Here is a 26,626-nt window from a genome sequence, read left to right as displayed (position 1 = left end):
CAGTGACTGAAACAAAATTAGATTTCTCACTCTTAGAGCTAGTATGGCGGCTCCATTCTGGGAAAAACAGGGGCCAGGTTTCCTCTTTTGTTAATCTTCATTCCTGGGGTGTAGCTCTTATCTCCACAGTCCACGGCGGCCCTCTGTCACATCCCATTGCACAGGAGGAAGGGGAGAAGAAACAGAGGGCACTATCCTTCTCTTAGGGGCAGGACCTAGAAGTTGTTCCCTCACTTACACTTCCATTCCATGGGCCAAACCTTCATCATATGGCCACTGCTACGCCCTATGAGAGCTGGAGAATGTAATCTATACTCTAACAGGTCATGTGTGTAGCTAAAAATCAAGAGCCCTCTTCATTGGAAGAAGACAAGAATGGCTATAATGTGACAATTGGCAGCAGCTACCTCAGAGGGGACTTAAAGTACCAGGCTGAAAACAGCGGAGATATCTGTGTTTTGCTCCTTTTTCTGTTCCTCCTGTTTTCTTTTCTTCTTTTTTTTTTCCGGTATGCGGGCCTCTCACTGTGGTGGCCTTTTCCGTTGCGGAGCACAGGCTCTGGACGCGCAGGCTCAGCGGCCATGGCTCACGGGCCCAGCCGCTCCGCGGCATGTGGGATCCTCCCGGGCCACGAACCCGTGTCCCCTGCATCGGCAGGCGGACTCTCAACCACTTGCGCCACCAGGGAAGCCCCCTCCTGTTTTCTTGATTACTTATAACATAACTGCCCCTGTGCTCCTGCTACAATCCTAATTCAGGCCTTCCTTATGACAGGACAGTATTAATGCAGTCAGTTTCTACCAGTTTCCTAAATATAATTGAACTATATTGCTCCTTGGGTCAAACCCTTATCCTGAGTCAAACATTTATCCTAGCAATAAAGGCCTTTCCACTTCTCACCTCTACTCTCCAGACTTAACTCTCTTTGCTAACTCTCTTTGTTTCTTTTTAAACATCTTTATTGGAGTATAATTGATTTACAATGATGTGTTAGTTTCTGCTGTATAAAAAAGTGAATCAGCTATATGTATACCTATATCCCCATATCCCCTCCCTCTTGTGTCTCCCTCCCACCCTCCCTATTCCACCCCTCTAGGTGGTCACAAAGCACCGAGCTGATCTCCCTGTGCTATGCAGCTGCTTCCCACTAGCTATCTATTTTACATTTGGTAGTGTATATATGTCCATGCCACTCTCTCACTTCATCCCAGCTTACCCTTCCCCCTCCCTGTGTCCTCAAGTCCATTCTCTATGTCTGCGTCTTTATTCCTGTCCTGCCCCTAGGTTCTTCAGAACCATTTTTTTTAGATTCCATATGTATGTGTTAGCATATTGTACTTTTCTCTTTCTGACTTACTTCACTCTATATGACAGACTCTAGGTCCATCCACCTCACTAAAAATAACTCAATTTTGTTTCTTTTTATGCCTGAGTAATATTCCATTGTATATTTGTGCCACATCTTCTTTATCCATGCATCTGTCGATGGACAATCAGATTGCTTCCATGTCCTGGCTATTGTAAATAGAGCTGCACTGAATACTGTGGTACATGACTCTTTCTGAGTTATGGTTTTCTCAGGGTATATGCCCAGTAGTAGGATTGCTGGGTGGTATGGCAGTTCTATTTTTAGTTTTTAAGGAACCTCCATACTGTTCTCCATAGTGGCTGTATCAATTTACATTCCCACCAACAGTGAAAGAGGGTTCCCTTTTCTCCACACCCTCTCCAGCATTTATTGTTTCTAGATTTTTTGATGATGGCCATTCTGACTGGTGTGAGGTAATACCTCACTGTAGTTTTGATTTGCATTTCTCTAATGATTAGTGATGTTGAGCATCCTTTCATGTGTTTGTTGACAATCTGTATACCTTCTTTGGAGAAATGTCCATTTAGGCCTTCTGCCCAATTTTGGATTGGGTTGTTTGTTTCTTTGATATTGAGCTGCATGAGCTGCTTGTATATTTTGGAGATTAATCCTTTGTCAGTTACTTCATTTGTAAATATTTTCTCCAATTCTGAGGGTTGTCTTTTCGTCTTGATAATGGTTTCCTTTGCTGTACAAGCTTTTAAGTTTCATTAGGTCCCATTTGTTTATTTTTGTTTTTATTTCCATTTCTCTAGGAGGTAGGTCAAAAAGGATCTTGCTGTGATTTATGTCATAGTGTTCTGCCTATGTTTTCCTCTAGGAGTTTTATAGTGTCTGGCTTTACATTTAGGTCTTTAATACATTTTGAGTTTATTTTTATGTATGGTGTTAGGAAGTGTTCTAATTTCATTCTTTTACATGTAGCTGTCTAGTTTTCTCAGCACCACTTATTGAAGAGGCTGTCTTTTCTCCACTGTATATTCTTAACCTCCTTTATCAAAGATAAGGTGACCATATGCATGTGGGTTTATCTCTGGGTTTTCTATCCTGTTCCATTGATCTATATTTCTGATTTTGTGCCAGTACCATATTGTCTTGATTACTGTAGCTTTGGATTGTAGTCTGAAGTCAGGGAGCCTGATTCCTCCAGCTCTTTTTGTTTTTCTCAGGATTGCTTTGGCTATTCGGGATCTTCTGTATTTCCATATAAATTGTGAAATTTTTTGTTCTAGTTCTGTGAAAAATGCCATTGGTAGTCTGATAGGGATTGCATTGAATCAGTAGATTGCTTTGGGTAGTATTGTCATTATCACAATGTTGATTCTTCCAATCCAAGGACATGGTATATCTCTCCATCTGTTTATATTGTCTTTAATTTCTTTTATCAGTGTCTTATAGTTTTTTGCATACAGGTCTTTTGTCTCATTAGGTAGGTTTATTCCTAGGTATTTTATTTTTTTTGTTGCAATGGTAAATGGGAGTGTTTCCTTAATTTCTCTTTCCGATTTTTCGTTGTTAGTGTATAGGAATGCAAGCGTTTTCTGTGCATTAATTTTGTATCCTGCAACTTTACCAAATTCATTGATGAGCTCTAGTAGTTTTCTGGTAGCATCTTTAGGATTCTCTATGTATCATGTCATCTGCAGACAGTGACAGTTTTACTTCTTCTTCTCTGATTTGGATTCCTTTTATTTCTTTTTCGTCTCTGATTGCTGTGGCTAAAACTTCCAAAATTATGTTGAATAATAGTGGTGAGAGTGAGCAGCCTTGTGTGGTTCCTGATCTTAGAGGTAATGGTTTTAGTTTTTCACAATTGATAATGATGTTGGCTGTGGGTTTGTCACATATGCCCTTTATTATGTTGAGGTAGGTTCCCTCTATGCCTACTTTCTGGAGAGTTTTTATCATAAATAGGTGTTGAATTATGTCAGAAATTTATTCTGCATCTATCGAGATTATCATATGGTTTTTATCCTTCAGTTTGTTAATATGGTGTATCACATTGATTGATTTGTGTATATTGAAGAATCCTTGCATTCCTGGGATAATCCCCACTTTATCATAGTGTATGATCCTTTTAATGTGCTGTTGGATTCTGTTTGCTAATACTTTGTTGAGGATTTTTACATCTATTTTCATCAGTGATACTGGCCTGTAGTTTTCTTTCTTTGTGACATCTTTGGTTTTGGTATCAGGGTGATGGTGGCCTCATAGAATGAGTTTAGGAGTGTTCCTCCCTCGGCTATATTTTGGAAGAGTTTGAGAAGGATAGGTTTTAGCTTTCTCTAAATGTTTCATAGAATTCTCCTGTGAAGCCATCTGGTCCTGGGCTTTTGTTTGTTGGAAGATTTTTAATCACAGTTTCAATTTCAGTGCTTTTGATTTGTCTGTTTACATTTTCGATTTCTTACTGGTTCAGTCTCAGAAGGTTGTGCTTTTCTAAGAATTTGTCCATTTCTTCCAGGTTGCCCATTTTATCGTCATATAATTGCTTGTAGTAATCTCTCATGATCCTTTGTACTTCTGCAGTGTTAGTTGTTTCTTCTGCTTTTTCATTTCTAATTCTGTTGATTTGAGTCTTCTCCCTTTTTTCTTGATGAGTCTGGCTAATGGTTTATCAATTTTGTTTATCTTTTCAAGGAACCAGCTTTTAGTTTTATTGATCTTTGCTATTGTTTCCTTCATTTCTTTTTCATTTATTTCTGATCTGATCTTTATGATTTCTTTCCTTCTGCTAACTTGGGTTTTTTGTTGTTGTTGTTGTTCTTCTTTCTCTAATTGATTTAGGTGTAATGTTCGGTTGTTTATTTGAGATTTTTCTTATTTCTTGAGGTAGGATTGTATTGCTATAAAGTTCCGTCTTAGAATTTCTTTTGCTGCATCCCATAGGTTTTGGGCCATTGTGTTTTCATTTTCATTTGTTTTTAGGTATTTTTTTATTTCCTTTTTGATTTCTTCAGTGATCTCTTGGTTATTTAGTAGCATATTGTTTAGTGTTTGTATTTTTTTACAGTTTTTTTTCCCTGTAATTGACATCTAGTCTCATAATGTTGTGGTCAGAAAAGATACTTGATACGATTTCAATTTTCTTAAATTTACCAAGGCTTGATTTGTGACCAAGATATGATCTATCCTGGAGAATGTTCCATGAGCACTTGAGAAGAAAGTGTATTCTATTGTTTTTGAATGGAATATCCTATAAATATCAATTAAGTCCATCTGGTCTAACATGTCATTTAAAGCTTGTGTTTCCTTATTTATTTTCATTTTGGATGATCTGTCCATTGGTGAAAGTGGGGTGTTAAAGTCCCCTACTATTATTGTGTTACTGTCAATTTCCCCTTTTATGGCTGTTAGTATTTGCCTTATGTGTTGAGGTGCTCCTATGTTGTGTGCGTAAATATTTACAATTGTTATATCTTCTTCTTGGATTTATCCCTTAATCATTATGTGCTGTCCTTCTTTGTCTCTTGTAACAGTCTTTATTTTAAGGTCTATTTTATCTGACATGAGTATTCCTACTCCAGCTTTCTTTTGATTTCCATTTGCATGGAATATCTTTTTACATCCCCTCACTTTCAGTCAGTATGTGTCCCTAGGTCTGAAGTGGGTCTCTTGTAGACAGCATATATATGGGTCTTGTTTTTGTATCCATTCTGCCAGTCTATGTCTTTTGGTTGGAGCATTAAATCCATGTACATTTAAGGCAATTATCTATATGCATGTTCCTATTACTATTTTCTTAATTGTTTGGGGTTTGTTATTGCAGTTCTTTTCCTTCTCTTGTGTTTCCTGCCTAGAGAATTTCCTTTAGCATTTGTTGTAAAGCTCATTTGGTGGTGCTGAATTCTCTTAACTTTTGCTTGTCTGTAAAGATTTTAATTTCTCCATCAAATCTGAACAAGATCCTTGCTGGGTAGAGTAATCTTGGCTATAGGTTTTTTCCCATTCATCACTTTAAATATGTCCTGTCACTCCTTTCTGACTTTCAGAATTTCTGCTGATAGATCAGCTGTTAACCTTATGGGGATTCCCTTGTATGTTATTTTTTGCTTTTCCCTTGCTGTTTTTAATATTTTTTCTTTGTATATAATTTTTGATAGTTTGATTAATATGTTTCTTGGTATGTTTCTCATTGGATTCATCCTGTATGGGACTCTCTGTGCTTCCTGGACTTGACTGTCTATTTCCTTTCCCATGTTAGGGAAGTTTTAAACTATAATCTTGTCAAATATTTTCTCAGACCCTTTCTTTTTCTCTTCATCTTCTGGGACCCCTAGAATTCGAATGTTGGTGTGTTGATTGCTGTCCCAGAGGTCTCTGAGACTGTCCTCAATTCTTTTCATTGTTTTTTCTTATTCTGCTCTGTGGTAGTTATTTACACTATTTTATCCTAGTGGAATTTACCTTAGTAGATAAGGTCTCTTATCCGTTTTTCTGCTTCAGTTATTCTGCTATTGATTCCTTCTAGAGAATTTTTAATTTCATTTATTGTGTTGTTCATCATTGTTTGTTTGCTCTTTAGTTCTTCTAGGTCCTTTTTAAATGTTTCTTGTATTTTCTGCATTCTATTTCCAAGATTTGGGATCATCTTTACTATGATTACTGTGAATTCTTTTTCAGGTAGGCTGCTTATTTCCTCTTCATTTGTTTGGTCTGGTCGGTTTTTACCTTACTCCTTCATCTCCTGCATATTTCTCTGTCTTCTCATTTTGTTTCACTTACTGTGTTTGGGGTCTCCTTTTCACACGCTGCAGGTTCCTAGTTCCCGTTGCTTTTGGTGTCTGCCCCCAGTAGATGAGCTTGGTTCAGTGGCTTGTGTAGGCTTTCTGGTGAAGGGGACTGTTGCCTGTGTTCTGGTGGATGAATTTGTATCTTGTCTTTCTGGTGGACATGGCTGTGTCTGGTGGTGTGTTTTGGGGTGTCTGTGAACTTAGTATAATTTTAGGCAGCCTCTCTGCTAATGGGTGGGCTTATGTTCCTGTCTTATTAGTTGTTATGGCATGGGGCATCCTGCACTGGAGCTTGCTGGCCGTTGTGTGGAGCTGGGTCTTAGCGTGGAGACGGAGATCTCTGGGAGAGTTCTCACAGATTGATATTATGTGGGGCCGGGAGGTCTCTGGTGGTCCAATGTCCTGAACTCGGCCCTCCCACGTCTGAGGCTCAGGCCTGACACCAGGCCAGAGCACAAAGACACTTCAACCACACAGCTCAGCAGAAAAAGGAGAAGAAAGAAAAAAAATTATTAACATAAAAATATATTAATAACTTAAAAAAAAAAGAAGAGAACAACCAAACAAATAAACAAATCTACCATTGGTAACAAGCACTAAAAACTAAACTAAGATAAACAGAAAATCAGAAACAAATCAGCTGCAGACAGCAAACACCAAGTCTACAGTTGCTCCCACAGTCCACTGCCTCAATTTTGGATTATTCGTTGTCTATTTGGGTATTCCACAGATGCAGCGTAAATCAAGTTGACTGTGGAGATTTAATCTGCTGCTCCTGAGGCTGCTGGGAGAAATTTCCCTTTCTCTTGTTTGTTCACACAGCTCCTGGGGTTTAGTTTTGGCTTTGGCTCCACCTCTGTGTGTAGGATGCCCTCAGGCATCTGTTCCCCACCCAGACAGGAGGGGTTCTATGCAGCGGCTGATTAGGGGGTTCTGGCTCACTCAGGGCCAGAGGATGGAAGGGTATGGTAGTCATAATTGGAATGTGGGGCAAGCCTGCAGGCAACAGAGGCCAGTGTGACGTTGCAACAGCCTGAGGTGTGCCATGTGCTCTCCAGGGGAAGTTTTCCCTAGATCAGGGGACCCTGGAAGTGGTGGGCTGCACAGGCTCCAGGGGCGGTGGTGTGGATAGTGACCTGTGCTTGCACACAGGGTTCTTGGTGGCAGCAGCAGCAGCCTTAGCATTTCATGCCTGTCTCTGGTGTCTGCGCTGATATCTGCAGCTCGTGCCCATCTCTGGAGCTCGTTTAGACTGTGCTCTGAATCCCCTCTCCTCACGAACCCCGAAACAATGGTCTCTTGCTCCTTAGGCAATTCCAGACGTTTTCCCAGACTCCCTCCTCGTTAGCTGTGGCACACTAGCCCCCTTAGGCTGTCTTCATGCAGCCAACCCCAGCCCTTTCCCTGAGATCTGACCTCCAAAGCCCGAGCCTCAGCTCCCAGCTCCCACTTGCTCTGGTAGGTGAGCAGACAAGCCTCTCAGTCTGGTGAGTACAGGTCGGCACCAATCCTCTGTGAGGGAATCTCTCCTCTTTGCTCTCTGCACCCCTTTTGCTGTGCTCTCCTCTGTGGCTCCAAAGCTTTCCCCTCCCACCCCCCATCTCTGCTAGTGAAGGAGCTTCCTAGTGTGTGGAAAACTTTCCTCCTTCACAGCTCCCTCCCAGAGGTACAGGTCCCATCCCTATTCCTTTATCTCTGATTTTTCTTTTCTCTTTTGCCCTACCCAGGTACGTGGGGATTTCCTTGCCTTTTGGGAAGTCTGAGGTCTTCTGCCAGCTTTAAATAGGTGTTCTCTAGAAGTTTTTCCACATGTAGATGTATTTCTGATGTATTTGTGGGGAGGAAGGTGATCTCCACGTCTTACTCCTCTGCCATCTTGAAGGACCCCCGTAATATATGTTTCTTGAACACACTGTTCGGAAACATTTTCTTCCATTTTTCCCAGTATTCCAGAGGTGTCTCTTCTCTGAACTCTAATAACAAGTGAAGGTTGCACCACAAGATTTCACAGTTGATAACTTATGTGTATGTGCATATGTTATGTACCATGTATATCTCTGTGTGTGTGTGTGTGTGTGTGTGTGTGTGTGTGTGGTCTTTTGGAGCTATGTTGGGAGTGAGCAGAGGTGAATATGAAAAAGACTAATGTGAGAATCTTGTTAAGAATCACTTTAACCTATAGACCCAGGGGCATTATCAAGCACTCCTGGGATGAGAGCATCAAGAATTTATACTGGAAGAGTGACTAATTCGAAAAGAGTAATGAGAGAAACTGCTCTTTGATCTTAGTGAACACTTGCTTAGCATCGAGAAGGTAAATCCTAATGAGATTCGAAGCTCAGGACAAATAGAGGTCTTGCCTTATCTAGTGGTAGCAACGTTGATGAAATGCTAATTGGTTTGTTGGTTTTCTTACTTAGAAATACTTAAGAAAATAAATTATGATATTTCAGAATTCCAGAAGAAAATATTTCTTAACAGGCAGGCTATGGTTCTTTAGTCATCCCAGGAGAGGGATAAAAGTGGAGGAGAAGGAGTACAATAGAATGGCAAAAGAGAGAGAAGTGTTTTCCACTTCTTTTTCAAGGCCAGAGGGCCAGGGTTGGAGAGAGGCATGCTTCTCAGAGGTGCAGGCTGAAATCCACCCCAGTCCACAAAGAACCAAGCCTGAGTCTTAGAGTGAACTGGACATAGTAAAAGTATGGGTAAAATAGCTATTTTCCTGAAATCTCTGTGGTGCCCTGAGAGCCCAAGGTATCAGGAGCACTGGTGCCTGGACCTTCACCAGTAACACAAGGTGTTTCCCATGACGGTAACAGGGACAGAGGTGGTTTAACCAGAGGGATTTCAGTGTCCATGAAGCCAGTCACTGTCAGCTTTATGTGCGTGGCAAAGTAGTGGGTCCTGGCAACCTAAGTGTCACATTTGGCATTAGCAATTGCAACTACAGAAGGCATTGCCTCTGAGCCCAAACATGAGAGGAGGAAAATTATGGAAGACCAAAGTAGCCAAGATAACTAATTCACAGAACAAATGTGAGGCATAGTACAGGGCCATGATTTCCACAAATAGGGTCTGTAGCTCTGTAACTACCCTTAGTCTCTCTGAGTAAGAGACTACGGCCTGATAACACTGGACTTGGAGAGATTTAAAACCATCCAGTTGAATCCTCTCCTTTGACAGAGGAGGAAGCGGAGAACCATGAAAAGTTAAGGGATATACTCAAGTTCATAGGGAGATTCTAGTTTCTGAATTTAGACCTTCTGGTTCTTAGAATGGAAGCTTCTTGTGACAATAGCTTCATTTTCAGATTTTAATTGATCATTTTTTGCTTAAAGGAGTACTAAAGAAATGCTGTTTAAAAGAGAAAAAATATCTCCATATTTGCTGTGATAGACCAGCCCTGCTTCCATTCCCACTCAGTCATTGCCCTCCCCTAACCCAGGAGTTTGACTCTTGGAGTTTGACTTAGATTGGTTCTTTCCAAGGAGACTTCTCAGCCCAGCTCCTATGACCAATCCTCCCACCACGAACAGGCATTCCTAAGTCTCTGTTGAACACAATAGGATAAAACAGAAACTTCTACACTTATCTGAGCTGCAGTTGTGGCGGCCAGAAGGCCTGGGCATTGAAGAAGGATGGCATTGGAAGAGGAGGTCTACATTGTCATGGGATTCTGGTAGGAGGAAATTGAGAGCAATTACACCTGGACTGGGAGGACAGAGAACCTCAGCCCATCTCTTCTGCAAGGAGGATGGATAGTGGCAGCTTTCTCCTTCCTTCTCTTGCTTTTTCTACTGACCATTGTCTAGGCTCTTCCATAAACTTTCCCTTCTAGTATCTAGTATCCTAGTATTCTAAGAAGTATCCTTACTTAGTTCTAAATCAGCAACAATCCTTTTCAATGGAACATATTCTCTTTATCCATTAAGAATTACCATAAAACTTGGGGTTCTCACTTGTAAGAATCTTAAAATTGTGCTAAAATTGTAAAACAAAACCCCATACTTTTGAAAAGATCAAGCTGCAAGGACAGAATATATACCTGCAATCAAAATATCCTTGGTGAAAACTAATAACTGGTAGGTACTATTTTTAAAATATATTTCTAAAATATTGTGCTATGATTATATGCACTCTCACTTAATTTTCACACCTTCAGTATGTGATTTGTAATTTTTTAACAGATGTGGAAATTGAGGTTCAGAGAAATTGAATTACTTACCCAAGGTCACACATAATGAACGAGTTCTAGAGCTGAAATTCAAACTTCAATATCTATGGAGATCTTCCACCACCCTCAAGTTGAGTCCATTAAGCTAAAGACCACAAATATGACTGGAATAATGAAGACATATGTTCTCATATAAGAGAAGAATTTTGCACTAAGCTTTGATAGTTATGAAGGTGAATATAACTAACATTTACCAAGTGCCTATTATGTGTCTGTTGGTTGCTGCACATATGTCATCTCATTTAGGTCCCCTAAGCTTGTGGAATTTAATATTGCAATTCTCATTTTAGTATTAATTAAGAAATTGAAGGTTAAAAAGGAAAATTAAACAAGGATGGTCTCACAGCTACTAGGAACCAGAGCATGGATTCCAACCCAGTCTGTTCCCAAAGGGTGTGGCTTTCACAGAAGTGGCAGAAAGGGAATCTTGGAATTTCAGGTGTACTAGAAAAAGAGTAGAGCAATAAGTCATAAACAAAAGGCAAAAAGAAAAATTAGTTAGCAGAAACACTGAGTTCAAAAGGGAGAAATAAGAAGTTGAAGCATTGGGAGAGGACGTTACTGATGGGTCTTAAGGTCAAAATTGAGATTTGGGTTTGATACTCCTGGCTTTGAGGATCTACCTCATGGTCTTGCACATGGTTATGACATGGGAAGATAAAGTACTAAAATATCATTTTACTCTCTGTGTATAAGACATAAAGAAGGAGAGTGACTGGAAACTGGCTGACTGCCTGGAAGGTCTTCCTTAATACCTTCTAATTAATGATGATGGTGATGGTTGCTTTTACTTTTCTTTTGGTAACTGGCTATGTGCCCAGCTCTGATCAAGGTACTTCATATATATTTACCTCTTGAGTATTCCCAATTACTTTATGAAGTATTATTATCATCATATCCATTTTACAGGCAAGGAAATTGAGGTTCAGAGAGGTTAAGTAACTCTATGAAGGACAAACAACTAGTGGCAGGGCCAGCGTTCAATCAAGGCATATGTGACTTTTCAGCCTTTGAGCTTTTGCTTGTACCTTGCTGCTTCTCACCATTCTCCTTATCACTTGATAACAAGGACATAGCCATCTAGAGTATTCCTATTGGCACAGCTTCCTACATAAAGCCAGTTAATGGCACTTGGAAAGAAGAACCAGCAGTGACTGCTAACATTTCTCTTGTCTCAGGTTCTCTGCCTGGGGTAAAAAGTTCTTGGCATGAGATGTTTCTGGCTTAGCTTGAGACTTAAACAGGTTGTTCTGTATACAATGGATGGAAACTTTTTTTTTTGGACACAGCAGTAGCTTTGTAAAACTTCAGAAAATGTGCTAATTGTGTACAATTTACCTGCAGAGGTTTTCCATTCATAAATATTCTCTTTTCTCTCAAAGAAATTGACTAGCTCCTAAGAGCCAAATATCATTGTGTAATGGCAGAGAATTTAAAATAGATCAAAGAGCATATCTCAAGCTTTTCCCCTCTCCTAACTGCAGAGGAAGTAAATGGAAACTCTAGGGGGTTGGAAGAGAGTAGGTCAAGAGCAAGACATTTCTTTGAAGTTCCATGTTTCATCTTAAAAAATTGTGTAAAGTTTCCATTCCCACAAAATAACATCTGTGTTTTAAAATGAAAATGTTTTTAAAACTAGAAAGAGGCATCATGATAATCTTTAGTTTTATGTACTCCTCAGCACACCATCTTTTAATTCTGAAGTCTACAAAATCTACGTGAGACAGCAGATGTAACAATTTTTTAAAATAAATTTATTTTATTTATTTATTTTTGGCTGCATTGGGTCTTTGTTGCCGGCTTTCTCTAGTTGCAGACAGCGGGGGCTACTCTTCCTTGCGGTGAGCGTTCTTCTCATTGCGGTGGCTTCTCTTGTTGTGGAGCACGGGCTCGAGGTGTGCAGGCTTCAGTAGTTGTGGCACGTGGTCTCAGTAGTTGTGGCGCACGGGCTTAGTTGCTCCGCGGCATGTGGGATCTTCCAGGACCAGGGATCGAACCTGTGTCCCCTTCATTGGCAGGCGGATTCTTAACCACTGTGCCACCAGGGAAGTCCACAGTTTTTACCTAGATCTCTGTGTGGCCATGGGAGCAGAAACCTCCAATCCCATGCTTTCTGTTGGCAAGGGGTATCAGAAAGTCATAAACCACAGTAATGTCATTCAAGAACAATTGCACAATGCACAGACGTATTTTGCAACCAAATGGACTTCTGGAGCCCTCAGAACACCTGAAGGTTAGAATAGTGGAGTGGTTAAGAACAACTTTTGAATTTAAAGAGCTACCCAAACTATGATGATAATAGCTGTAGTGCCTTGAGTTAGTTATTAACCACTTTAAATCTTAGACTCAGAAAGGTTAAATATATAATATAGTATTTAGAACAATGCCTGGAATTTTATAAATGCTCAATAAACTAGCTTTAATTATCATTAATGATTTTCACATCAAAAGATTTATTTTTGAATGTAGAAGTTAAAAAATATATAGTTAAAAGTATTGAAAATTATTGTTGTCTCTTAAAAAGAAAATAAAACCTAAAAGCAGAAAATATTCAAATATCATCTATTAGGTCTAGAAACCTGAAACAAAATTCTATTTTAAATTTTCAAAAATATAATGCTACATGATTCCTGTCCTTTAGGGTATTAAAAGAAACATAGGGAAGTCCCTGGTTGTCCAGTGGTTAGGACTCTGTGCTTCCACTGTAGAGGGTGCGGGTTCCATCCCTGGTCTGGGAACTAAGATGCCCCAAGCCACACAGACAAAAAACAAACAAACAAACAAACAAACAAAAACCATTATAATGCAGAAAAATCACTACAAGTACAGAAAAGTTATTTAAAAAAACCAATCAATTAACTAAAGAATTTTCTCAACTCCTAGAAATCTATCAAGTTATTCTTATACACAAGCCTGAATATCCAATGGTTGAAAAACAGCATAAAATTCAAGAAAAACATGAATACAAGTATACTTAAGAATGGAAAATAGTAGAGACAAAATTTGAAAAATGAATAATCAAAGAATGCCAATTAAAAGTATGACAGTAATTGAATAAAATGAAACACAATGAAGTCCTTTAACTTAGTATCCCGTTCTAGGGCTACTAATTTTTTCAACTCACAAAAATTCTTTGAACTAGGTGTTGTGTTACATTTTGGAACAGAATGTGTCAGCCTCAGTTCTCAAGGAGCTGACAATGAAAGGCTGTGACAGTATTTCTCCCTCCTCTATGTTGGGGATACAGTAGTCTGATCCAACATTTCTTTCATTAGGTCTTTGACTCTTATAAATAGACAACGATGATGTTGAGAACACACTTTCTGCTATGGTCTGAATGTTTATGTCTCCCCCAAATTCATACGTTGAAATCCTAATGCCCAGTGTGATGATATAGGAGGCGGGACCTTTGAGAAGTGATTAATGTCTTTATAAAAGAGGCTCCCCCCTTTCTACCTGTGAGGACACAGCCTTCAAAATGAAACCATGACTTGATCTTGGACTTCTCAGTTTCCAGAGCTGTGCAAAATAAATTTCTCTTGTTTATAAGCTACCCTGTGTGTGGTATTTTGTTTTAACTGCCTGAACAGACTAAGACACTTTCTGAGAAATCTATTTTGCAGATCCTCAGGAATAGAGAAATTCAGGGGCAATTCAGAACCAAAGAATAATGTGTTGATTAGAGGGACTCAGGCATGCTACAGACATATATTTCTTGATTGGATTAACAAAGGTTGTTGAGAAAAAGATATTAGCACTCACTAGACTCTTTCACCATGATATGGTTAGAAAATCTGCAAGGATTGTTTGGTGAATTAAAAAAAAAGTTTCTGGAAAGAAACACAGATTCTGTGTCTGCAGCACTGGATATGGGAATAATAGAATTAAATTTGTATTTTTAATTGCATTTGGGTATTAAATCATATGAAATTTTCAGTATTTGGCCATCTTTGACCTAATAAATGTCAATTTCATATGTTCAACTTAATACTTCTCATGAAGACATGAATCACAAGAGTTTTTTTTGTATCCAGAAGAACACCAGCAGTAAAATATCCTTGTCAAATGAGTGCTTGGTTACTAAATACAAGCATTAAGGTCAAACAGATTGCTTGTATGGGCTGTGGTGGACTAGAAAATCTTACTGAGGGAAGAATGCATTTTACATTAAGTGGAAAGAGGACAATCAATTCAGACAGGGGAAAGACCATGCCATAATCTGTTGCAGGAGTAAAGGGTAAGTAAGTCCATTTTCTTATAAATATGGAATATTTAGGGGAGTCAATGATGATAGATGGGGAAGTCAAAGCCTTATAATGGAGAGACTAGGATGATGAGTTAAGGAATTTGAACTTTTCTATTAGCAGTGAGGAGCCATGGAAATTTTCTAGGGAAGGGAGTTATATAATCAGAGTGGTATTTTAGGAAAATTCCGTTAGCTCTAATATCAGCATATACCAAAGGGAATAGAGCCTGCAGCTCGAAAAACCAGGTAGGGCAGGATTGCGAGATAAGAGGACTAAAATTGCAGGAGAAGACATCAAAAGTGGTGCTAATTGTTAAGGTCTGAGTGGACAGTGGCAGAAATCGAGAAGCAGTAGACCATCTTTAGGAAGGACAATAAAGAATTTATTTTAAATTTTATTAGATTTAAGTTATAGCTGCATCTATAAAGTAGGTATTAATAAATTAATAAAAATAAGAGCATTGGTGGGCTTCCCTGGTGGTGCAGTGGTTGAGAGTCCCCCTGCCGATGCAGGGGATGCGGGTTCGTGCCCCGGTCCGGGAGGATCCCACATGCCGCGGAGCGGCTGGGCCCGTGAGCCATGGCTGCTGAGCCTGCGCGTCCGGAGCCTGTGCTCCGCAACGGGAGAGGCCACAACAGTGAGAGGCCCGCGTACCGCAAAAAAAAAAAAAAAATAAGAGCATTGGTAATATCTTTTGAGCACTTAAAATGTGCCAGGAATGGAGCTCAGTGATTTTTGAAGAATTATCATTTATCCTTAAAATTAGAATAAGAACTAGACATTTTTATCAGTCCCATTTTACATATGATGGCATAACGGGTAATCAGACTCATTAGGCATCTACAGTTGTAGGATGGACTTTTAGAAAGTAGGTCAGGGATGCAGCTGTGGAAAACTATATAGGAAAGTGATGAAGATAAGGGGACCAGTGAACATTGGAAAGATGGCTTAGAAGGACAACTCCATGTGTGTGTGCGTTTGAGACGGTGTCGATTTCAGGACCCAAAGACCCGATCTTAAGGAAATTGTAATCAGTATCTTCACTGCTCAGGAGAAGAGTAATCATCCCATCATTCATTCATCTCCTCGCTTATTCAATCATGTTTGTGGAGAACTGCAGAGTGTGCAAGTAATGATACCAGGCAATAAAGAGATGAACTTGATTCAGTCACAGCTGCTAATTTTTCACTTTTTAGTTAAAAAAATAGTATCATGGTTTGTGTGATTTGGGTCTTAGCAGAATGACGACAGAGATAAGAAGGGATATACAAAGAAAGAAAAAAACAGATAGCAAATTTAGGCTGAGACCTAAGAAGTAAAATTGTGGTGTGTAGCCAGGGTTGAATACTGAAACCTATGCTCCGAATTTTATGTGGGTGAGGAAAAAAACTGGTGAAGCAGGTGAGGTACACAGAGAAAGGGGTACAGGAAAGAGATGCTCACACAATCTATTTTTCTGGAATGGCATCTCTTGTCCAGAGCTATTTGTCAATGGTCTGGTACTCCCATCTTAAAAGCAAAAACCTAAGTCCGAGTGATTATTAAATATTTCTTTGGTGCCCAGGCCTACTAGTCCCTGTGGGGGAGCAAAGATGTACCAGTCATGTCCTTGCCTCTGTATGTATACAATAAAACTGAGGAGGTAAGTGTTTACTTGTACAGAACCAATACTCAACAAAACAGCATAGAATGAAACCAAGTTCTAAGTAGAGTGATAAAATCACTAGAGATGTAGAAGTTCACAAAAAGAGAGAGCTAGAGTAAGATGCCTTCAGAATTAAAAAAAATCAGCTTAAGTCTGAGAATGGGATGAGTAGAATCAAATTCTTGATAAGGTGAGCTACACTTAAAAGAATTCACTCTGAGATACTGTCTAGAAATATGTGCCTTAGCAAATCACAGTGAATAGTCACAAGGAGCCAAGAGGGAAAAATGTGAGGGAAAAAGTTAACCTAATCAATAATATTGACAAGTATTTTGCATAAGGTGCTTGGTGATACTTTGAAAACATCATCAGTCCAAGAGTTAGAACTTATGCAGACAGAGAGAGACAAATATCATATGATACTGCTTGTGTGTGGAATCTAAAAAATGGTACAAATAAACTTATTTACAAAGCAGAAATAGGGTCACAGATGTAGAAAACAAACTTATGGTTACCAAGGGGGAAAGGGGGAGAGGGATGAATTGGGAGATTGGCATTGACATATACACACTACTATATATAAAACAGATCACTAATAAGAACCTTCTGTATAGCACAGGGAACACTACTCAATACTCTGTAATGACCTATATGGGAAAAGAATCTAAAAAAGAGTGGATATCTGTATATGTATAATTGATTCACTTTTCTGTACAGCAGAAACTAGCACAACATTGTAAATCAACTGTATTCCAATAAAAATTAATTTTTTAAAAGAGTTAGAATTTATGTGAAGAAGAACATATTTAGAGAAATGGAGTGGTTTATTAGGAGCCTAGAGAAAATCAAAATAATTTACTATATTGTCTCCATCCCAGTGCAGAGGATAGGCTGCCCTATCTGGCTAATGTAGTCCTGTTGGCAACGAACCACACAAAGATGTATGTCCCAGGCTCTTAGTGTTGTCAACCATGAAGGGAACTCACTAACTTGTTCTGAACCCATGCTCACGGACCAACTTTGTCTCTATATGCAGATGTCTCCTCCGCTGTAATTGCATGAAGAGTTCAGTATAGATTAGAGCAATAAGGAGAGACCTTGAGGAGAATGTTGGATGTGACCTAGACTTTGAAGAGGGTGGGATTTGGATAGGTGCAGAAGAAAAAGACTGACATTTTGGTTGGGAGGAAATGTTGGAAGGACTGAGACATACCCAGTCAGCCTCAGAATTGTCAAATGTTCTTTCTTTCATCATTTGACAATTCTGAGGCTGACTGGGTACATCTCAGTCCTTCCAACATTTCCTTCCCCATGACCCACTGTCCCATACCCTGTTGGAGTCTTTTCTCCTTATCCTAATGATGTGACCATGCTAGTTTCCCTATCCCCTTGATGCAAGGAGAAATTATCTTGTAAAGCAATGGTCAGATGAGGCTAAGGGAGCTCACCTTCACCCAAGTTTTAGAGACATCATTATCAACTACAACTAGCTTATACCCTTAAGGGAGATGAATCAGACCTGGGGTGTTAGATGCGGCTTCCTGCCAGAGGGCGACTTCCAACAGCTCTTCCTGCAGCATGCAAATTCGATCTAACGGGTGGTAACTCAAAGAAAATAATTAATTTCTATCATTCTTTCACAGTCACACACCAGACATGTATTCAGGGAATTGTCATAAATATTAATATTTAGGAAATTTCCATGAATATTCAGTGAACAGCAAAAAGATCTTCACACAGTCATAGTGGAGTTCTCTGGAAAGGAGTACTGCTTCTGTTTGCAAGCTCCCTCTCTATAAGTGACAGAGGAGAGGAAAGGGTGCAGGTGCATAAAGAGAGATGAAACAAACTCTGCTGGGCAGCCTCCTGAGTTGATGCTGTACCTCAGCTGGATTTGCATGTGTATAATCCAAGCCAGATGGCTGGCTTCCCTCCCTGCAACATCTAATTAGGTGTGGATTTATGCCAATTTCATTCATGAGACTTGATCTCCAATACTTATAGAGTTCATAGAGCAGGCAACCCTTGAAGACCTTTAGATTTTCCAGTGTAGACCTTAAAGTCAGGGTGAAGGGAAAAAACAACATTATGAATTGTTTGGATGCTGAGATTAAAATAGTTTTATATCCTTGAAGGCCCAAAATAATTTAATTGAGGAGGTGCATGCTGGCATTTGAATTCTAGTTTATTAACATGGAAAATGGATTAATATATTAAAAATTTAAATTACACTTTTACCTTTAAAATGTTAACATTAGCATTTATGATATTAAGAAGAAAATCATACTATAAACTATCTACCCATACTTTCAAAGTTTATCTTACCCTCTGATTTCTTTCAGTGTTCACTTAGACACACTGATACTTTTTGCATAAATATTATTATAGCATGTGTATGATTTTGTATTCTATTTCTTATTTGCTTAATATTATTTGAAATATACATTCTTAATGATTCTATCTAGTGTTCATACTTTCTGTTGTAATTGCTATATATTATTTTTTTAATTTAATGAAAAATTTAAAGAAAAAATACTGCTGTAGCTAAGAATTTATACTGGCATTTTATTTTGCCCAAAGTAGTTACTTTGGACAAGTTATTGATATTCTCTGAATTTTAGTTTTGTCATCTGTAAAACGTAGGTAACATAATCTATCCCACAGAGAGTGTGTATAGACTAAGTGAGATAATATATGTACAAGACTGTACAGTGTTTGGCCAATAGTAGGTGCTCAAGTCATGGAAGTGACTCTGATTATGTTAAAGGTAGATTTCAAAAAGACAGTAAATCAAGGCTTGTATGCATGCAATGCAAGGCACATGAGAGAAGGGGTTATATTTGAGGTCTTTCTTTCAATAAGTCTCTATTCTTTGACTATTACAAGTGTTAGGATTTAATTGTGTCTCCTCCAAATTCATATGTTGAAGTCCTAACCCTCTCAGAATGTGACCCCATTTGGAAATAGGGTTGATACAGATATAATTAGTAAAGTTTAGATGAGGTCATTAGTGTAGGCCCTAATCCAATATGACTGGTGTCTTTATAAAAAGAACATCATGTGGGGCTTCACTGGTGGCGCAGTGGTTGAGAGTCCGCCTGCCGATGCAGGGGACGCAGGTTCGTGTCCCGGTCTGGGAAGATCCCACATGCCGCGGAGCGGCTGGGTCCGTGAGCCATGGCTACTGAGCCAGTGCGTCTGGAGCTTGTGCTCTGCAACGGGAGAGGCCACAGCAGTGAGAGGCCCGCAAAAAAAAAAAAAAAAAAAAAGATCATGTGAAGGGAAAGTGACACCCACAGATGGAAGATAGTGTAAAGAGACACAGGGAGAAGACAGCCATTTACAGCTGAGGAGAGAGGCGGGGAGCAGGTTCTTCCCTTACAGCCCTCAGAAGGAAACAACCCTGCTGATACATTGATTATGGACTTCTGGCATCCAGAACTATGAGACAATAAATTTCTGTTGTTTAAGTAATCCATTTGTGGTACTTTGTTATCGCAGCCCTTGCAAACTAGTGTAGTAAGGCTCTCTGTGGTGCCATTGTGAAGGATGAACTCACCACTGCTTTGTTTCGAGAAGAGGGAATCTATTCACTCATATAGGGAAAGAATTAAATCCCAGTTCACAGAGTGAGACCAGCCCAATAACATGGTATTTAGGGGAGTTGAACTAAACTTCAGATATTACAGCATTCACAAACGGATGTTGCCTGATGACCATATGAATCACTGTAGCCATCGCTGTTACCTCTTGCCTCTTTCCTGTAGTATATTTTCTGTACAGTTGTCAGAGTCATATTATGGAAATAAAAATCTGATCATCCCTCACTTTTGCTCGAAAATCTCCAAGTGGCTTCATATCACATTTTGAACAAATTTCAAGTTTATCAGAGTCTACATAGCCCTACAGCATTTGGCCTCTGACAACTTCTCCAACTTCACCCCATCTCTCTCTTCCTAGCTCACTCCACCCCAGGTACATTGGGCTATTTGCTGCTTCCCTAAACTGCCAAGTTTTTCCTACCTCAGAATCTTTGCACTTTCTGATCTCTCTGGCAGGACCACTTTTAGTCCAGTTGGATAGATAGATGATAGGTAGATAGATAGAGATTGAGATGGAGATACAAATCTAGGATGTTTGTACAAATCAGATTTGTGTATCCATCTCTATCTAACCTAAGACTAGAGGTTAAAGCTTTAATCTCTCATTTTATTTAGTCTTCCACTCAAAGACTGCTTCCTCAGAGAGGCCTTCCCTGGCCATCCTATATGAAATAGCTCAGCACTGTCTGCACAATCCCTTTGCCATATTCTATGCCCTCCCTCTGATATATTTTTCTCCTTGACAGTTATTACTATTTGGCATTATGTTATATGTTTATTTGTTATTTGGCCAGTGCATCCTCCCCTGAGATTAAACTCTTTGTCCCATTTATCACAATATCCTCCATACCACAAACAGTGCCTGGAACATAGCAGGTACACAAATGCTATTTGTTGAATGAATGAATAAATGAATGAGTTAATGATTTCAGACTCGATCTAACTCATTTACACTGGGAATTACCTACTCTGAGACATGATTCAGAAAATCATAGAACTAGGGGAGAGATGAAAACTCAACATCCCTCTCTCTGCATTAAGATGGATGGAATTGTCTGAAATGATATAAGTAACTCATTCACTGTTTTTTATTTTTTAACATCTTTATTGGAGTATAATTGCTTTACAATGCTGTGTTAGTTTCTGCTTTATAACAAAGTGAATCAGTTATACATATACAAATGTCCCCATGTCTCTTCCCTCTTGCATATCCCTCCCTCCCACCCTCTCTATCCCACCCCTCCAGGTGGTCACAAAGCACCGAGCTGATCTCCCGGTGATATGTGGCTGCTTCCCACTAGCTATCTATTTTATGTTTGGTAGTGTATATATGTCCATGTCACTCTCTCACTTTGGACCAGCTTACCCTTCCCCCTCCCCGTATCATCAAGTCCATTCTCTAGTAGGTCTGTCTTTATTCCCATCTTGCCCCTAGGTTCTTCATGACCATTTTTTTCTTTTTTGATTCTATATATATGTGTTAGCATATGGTATTTGGTTTTCTCTTTCTGACTTACTTCACTCTATATGACAGACTCTAGGTCCATCCACCTCACTACAAATAACTCAATTTCCTTTCTTTTTATGGCTGAGTAATATTCCATTGTATATATGTGTCACATATTCTTTATCCATTAATCTGTTGATAGACACTTAAGGTTGCTTCCATGTCCTGGTTATTGTAAATAGAGCTGCAATGAACATTTTGGTACATGACTCTTTTTGAATTATGGTTTTCTCAGGGTATATGCCCAGTAGTGGGATTGCTGGGTCATATGATAGTTCTATTTTTAGTTTTTTAAGGCACCTCCATACTGTTCTCCATAGTGGCTGTATGAATTTACATTCCCACCAAGAGCGAAAGAGGGTTCCCTTTTCTTCACACCCTCTCCAGCATTTATTGTTTCTAGATTTTTTGATGATGGCCATTCTGACTGTTGTGAGGTGATACCTCACTGTAGGTTAGATTTACATTTCTCTAATGATTAGTGATGTTGAGCATCCTTTCATGTGTTTGTTGGCAATCTGTATACCTTCTTTGGAGAAATGTCTATTTAGATCTTCTGCCCATTTTTGGATTGGGTTGTTTGTTTTTTTGTTATTGAGGTGCATGAGCTGCTTGTAAATTTTGGAGATTAATCCTTTGTCAGTTGCTTCATTTGCAAATATTTTCTCCCATTCTGAGGGTTGTCTTTTTGTCTTGTTTATGGTTTCCTTTGTTGTGCAAAAGCTTTGAAGTTTCATTAGGTCCCATTTGTTTATTTTTGTTTTTATTTCCATTTCTCTAGGAGGTGGGTCAAAAAGGATCTTGCTGTGATTTATGTCATAGAGTGTTCTGCCTATGTTTTCCTCTAAGAGTTTGATAGTGCTGCCCTTACATTTAGGTCTTTAATCCAGTTTGAGTTTAAGTTTGTGTATGGTGTTAGGGAGTGTTCTAATTTCATTCTTTTATATGAAGCTGTCCAGTTTCCCCAGAACCATTTATTGAAGAGGCTGTCTTTTCTCCACTGTATATTCTTACCTCCTTTATCAAAGATAAGATGGCCATATGTGCGTGGGTTTATCTCTGGGCTTTCTATCCTGTTCCATTGATCTATATTTCTGTTTTTGTGCCAGTACCATACTGTCCTGATTACTGTAGCTTTGTAGTATAGTCTGAAGTCAGGGAACCTGATTCCTCCAGCTTCTTTTTTTTTTTTTTTTTTTTTTTTTTGTGGTATGCGGGCCTCTCACTGTTGTGGCCTCTCCTGTTGCGGAGCACAGGCTTCAGACACGCAGGCCCAGCAGCCATGGCTCATGGGCCCAGCTGCTCCACAGCATGTGGGATCTTCCTGGACCGGGTCACGAACCCACGTCCCCTGCATCGACAGGCAGACTCTCAACCACTGAGCCACCAGGAAGCCCTCCTGCAGCTCCGTTTTTATTCCTGAAGATTGTTTTGGCTATTTGGGGTCTTTTATCTCTCCTTACAAATTGTGAAATTTTTTGTTCTAGTTTTGTGAAAAATGCCAGTGGTAGTTTGAAAGAGATTGCATTGAATCTGTAGATTGTTTTGGGTAGTATAGTCATTTTCACAATGTTGATTCTTCCAATCAAAGAACAAGGTATATCTCTCCATCTATTTGTATCACCTTTAATTTCTTTCATCAGTGTCATAATTTTCTGCATATAGGGCTTTTGTCTCCATAGGTAGGTTTATTCCTATATATTTTATTCTTTTTGTTGCAATGGTAAGTGCGAGTGTTTTCTTAATTTCATTTTAAGATTCTTCATCATTAGTGTATAGGAATGCAAGAGATTTCTGTGCATTTTGTATCCTGCTACTTTACCAAATTCATTGATTAGCTCTAGTAGTTTTCTGGTAGCATCTTTAGGATTTTCTGTGTATAGTATCATGTCATCTGCAAACAGTGACAGCTTTACTTCTTCTTTTCCAATTTGGATTCCTTTTATTTCTTCTTCTTCTCTGGCTTCTGTGTCTAAAACTTCCAAAACTATGTTGAATAATAGTGGTGAGAGTCGGCAACCTTGTCTTGTCCCTGATCTTAGTGGAAATGGTTTCAGTTTTTCACCGTTGAAGACGATGTTGGCTGTGGGTTTGTCATATATGGCCTTTATTATGTTGAGGAAAGTTCCCTCTATGCCTACTTTCTGGAGGGTTTTTATCATAAATCAGTGTTGAATTTTGTCAAAAGCTTTCTCTGCATCTATTGAGATGATCATATGGCTTTTCTCCTTCAATTTGTTAATATGGTGTATCACGTTGATTGATTTGCATATATTGCAGAATCCTTGCATTCCTGGAATAAACCCCACTTGATCGTGGTGTATGATCCTTTTAATGTGCTGATGGATTCTGTTTGCTAGTATTTTGTTGAGGATTTTTGCATCTATGTTCATCAGTGATACTGGCCTGTAGTTTTCTTTCTTTGTGACATCTTTGTCTGGTTTTGGTATCAGTGTGATGGTGGCCTCGTAGAATGAGTTTGGGAGTGTTCCTCCCTCTGCTATATTTTGGAAGAGTTTGAGAAGGATAGGTGCTAACTCTTCTCTAAATGTTTAATAGAATTCTACTGTGAAGCCATCTGGTCCTGGGCTTTTGTTTGTTGGAAGATTTTTAATCACAGTTTCAATTTCAGTGCTTTTGATTGGTCTGTTCGTATTTTCTATTTCTTCCTGGTTCAGTCTTGGAAGGTTGTATCTTTCTAAGAATTTGTCCATTTCTTCCAGGTTGCCCATTTTATTGGCATATTGTTGCTTGTAGTAATCTCTCATGATCCTTTGTATTTCTGTAGTGTCAGTTGTTACTTCTCCTTTCTCATTTCTAATTCTGTTGATTTGAGTCTTCTCCCTGTTTTTCTTAAAGTGTCTGGCTAATGGTTTATCAATTTTGTTTATCTTCTCAAAGAACCAGCTTTTAGTTTTATTGATCTTTGCTATTGTTTCCTTCATTTCTTTTTCATTTATTTCTGATCTGATCTTTATGATTTCCTTCCTTCTGCTAACTTTGGGGATTTTTTGTTCTTCTTTCTCTAATTGCTTTAGGTGTAAGGTTAGGTTGTTTATCTGAGATGTTTCTTTTTTCTTAAGGTAGGATTGTATAGCTATAAACTTCCCTCTTAGAACTTCTTTTGCTGCATCCCATAGGTTTTGGGTCATCGTGTTTTCATTGTCATTTGTTTCTAGGTATTTTTTGATTACCTCTTTGATTTCTTCAGTGATCTCTTGGTTATTAAGTAGTGTATTGTTTAGCCTCCATGTGTTTGTATTTTTTACAGGTTTTTCCCTGTAATTGATATCTAGTCTCATAGCATTGCAGTCATAAAAGATACTTGATACAATTTCAATTTTCTTAAATTTACCAAAGCTTGATTTGTGACCCAAGATATGATCTATCCTGGGGAATGTTCCATGAGCATTTGAGAAGAATGTGTATTCTGTTGTTTTTGGATGGAGTGTCCTATAAATATCAATTAAGTCCATCCTGTTTAATGTATCACTTAAAGCTTGTGTTTCCTTATTTATTTTCATTTTGGATGATCTGTCCATTGGTGAAAGTGGGGTGTTAAAGTCCCCTACTATGATTGTGTTACTGTCGATTTCCCCTTTTATGGCTGTTAGTATTTGCCTTATGTGTTGAGGTGCTTCTATGATGGGTGCATAAATATTTACAATATTTATATTTCTTCTTGGATTGATCACTTTATCATTATGTAGTGTCCTTTGTCTCTTGTAATAGTCTGTGTTTTCAAGTCTATTTTGTCTGATATGAGAATTGCTACTCCAGCTTTCTTTTGAATTCCATTTGCATGTAATATCTTACCATCCCCTCATTTTCAGTCTGTATGTGTCCCTAGGTCTGAAGTGGGTCTCTTGTAGATAGCATATATACAGTTCTTGTTTTTGTATCCATTCAGCCAGTATATGTCTTTTGGTTGGAGCATTTAATCCATTTACATTTAAGGTAGTTATCTATATGTATGTTCCTGTTACTATCTTCTTAATTGTTTGGGGTTTGTTATTGTGTTCCTTCTCTTGTGTTTCCTGCCTAGAGAAGTTCCTGTAGCATTTGTTGTAAAGTTGGTTTTGTGGTGCTGAATTCTCTTAGCTTTTGCTTGTCTGTAAAGGTTTTCATTTCCCTGTCAAATATGAATGAGATCCTTGCTGGGTAGAGTAACCTTGGTTGTAGGTTTTTCTCCTTCATCACTTTAAATATGTCCTGCCACCCCCTTCTGTCTTGCAGAGTTTCTGCTGAAAGATCAGCTGTTAACCTTATGGGGATTCCCTTGTGTGTTATTTGTTGTTTTTCCCTTGCTGCTTTTAGTATGTTTTCTTTGTATTTAATTTTTGATAGTTTGATTAATATGTGTCCTGGGGTGTTTCTGCTTGGGTTTATCCTATATGGTACTCTCTGTGCTTCCTGGACTTGCTTAACTATTTCCTTTCCCATATTAGGGAAGTTTTCAACTATAATCTCTTCATATATTTTCTCAGTCCTTTTCTTTTTCTCTTCTTCTTCTGGGACCACTATAATTCGAATGTTGGTGTGTTTAATGTTGTCCCAGAGGTCTCTGAGACTGTCCTCAATTCTTTTCATTCTGTTTTCTTTATTCTGCTCTGCAGTAGTTATTTCCACTATTTTATCTTCCAGGTCACTTATCCGTTCTTCTGCCTCAGTTATTCTGCTATTGATCCCTTCTAGAGAATTCTTAGTTTAATTTATTGTGTTGTTCATCACTGTTTGTTTGTTCTTTAGTTCTTCTAGGTCCTTGTTAAACGTTTCTTGTATTTTCTCCATTCCATTTCCAAGGTGCTGGATCATCTTTACTATCATTATTCTGAATTCTTTTTCAGGTAGACTGCCTATTTCCTCTTCATTTGTTAGGTCTGGTGGGTTTTTACCTTGCTCCTTCATCTGCTGTGTGTTTCTCTGTCTTCTCATTTTGCTTAACTTACTGTGTTTGGGGTCTCCTTTTCGCAGGCTGCAGGTTCATAGTTCCTGTTGTTTTTGATGTCTGTCCCCAGTGGCTAAGGTTGGTTCAGTGGGTTCTGTAGGCTTCCTGGTGGAGGGGACTATTGCCTGTGTTCTGGTGGATGAGGCTGGATCTTGTCTTTCTGGTGGGCAGGTCCATGTCTCGTGGTGTCTGTGGCCTTATTATGATTTTAGGCAGCCTGTCTGCTAATGGATGGGGCTGTATTCCTGTCTTGCTAATTGTTTGGCATAGGGTGTCCAACACTGTAGCTTGCTGGTCGTTGAGTGGAGCTGGGTCTTGGCATTGAGATGGAGATCTCTGGG

Source organism: Lipotes vexillifer, unplaced genomic scaffold (genome assembly GCF_000442215.2).
Source record: "Lipotes vexillifer unplaced genomic scaffold, Lipotes_vexillifer_v1.1 scaffold1048, whole genome shotgun sequence".
In the NCBI taxonomy this organism is placed as follows: Eukaryota; Metazoa; Chordata; class Mammalia; order Artiodactyla; family Lipotidae; genus Lipotes; species Lipotes vexillifer.
This window is presented reverse-complemented; position numbering follows the sequence as displayed.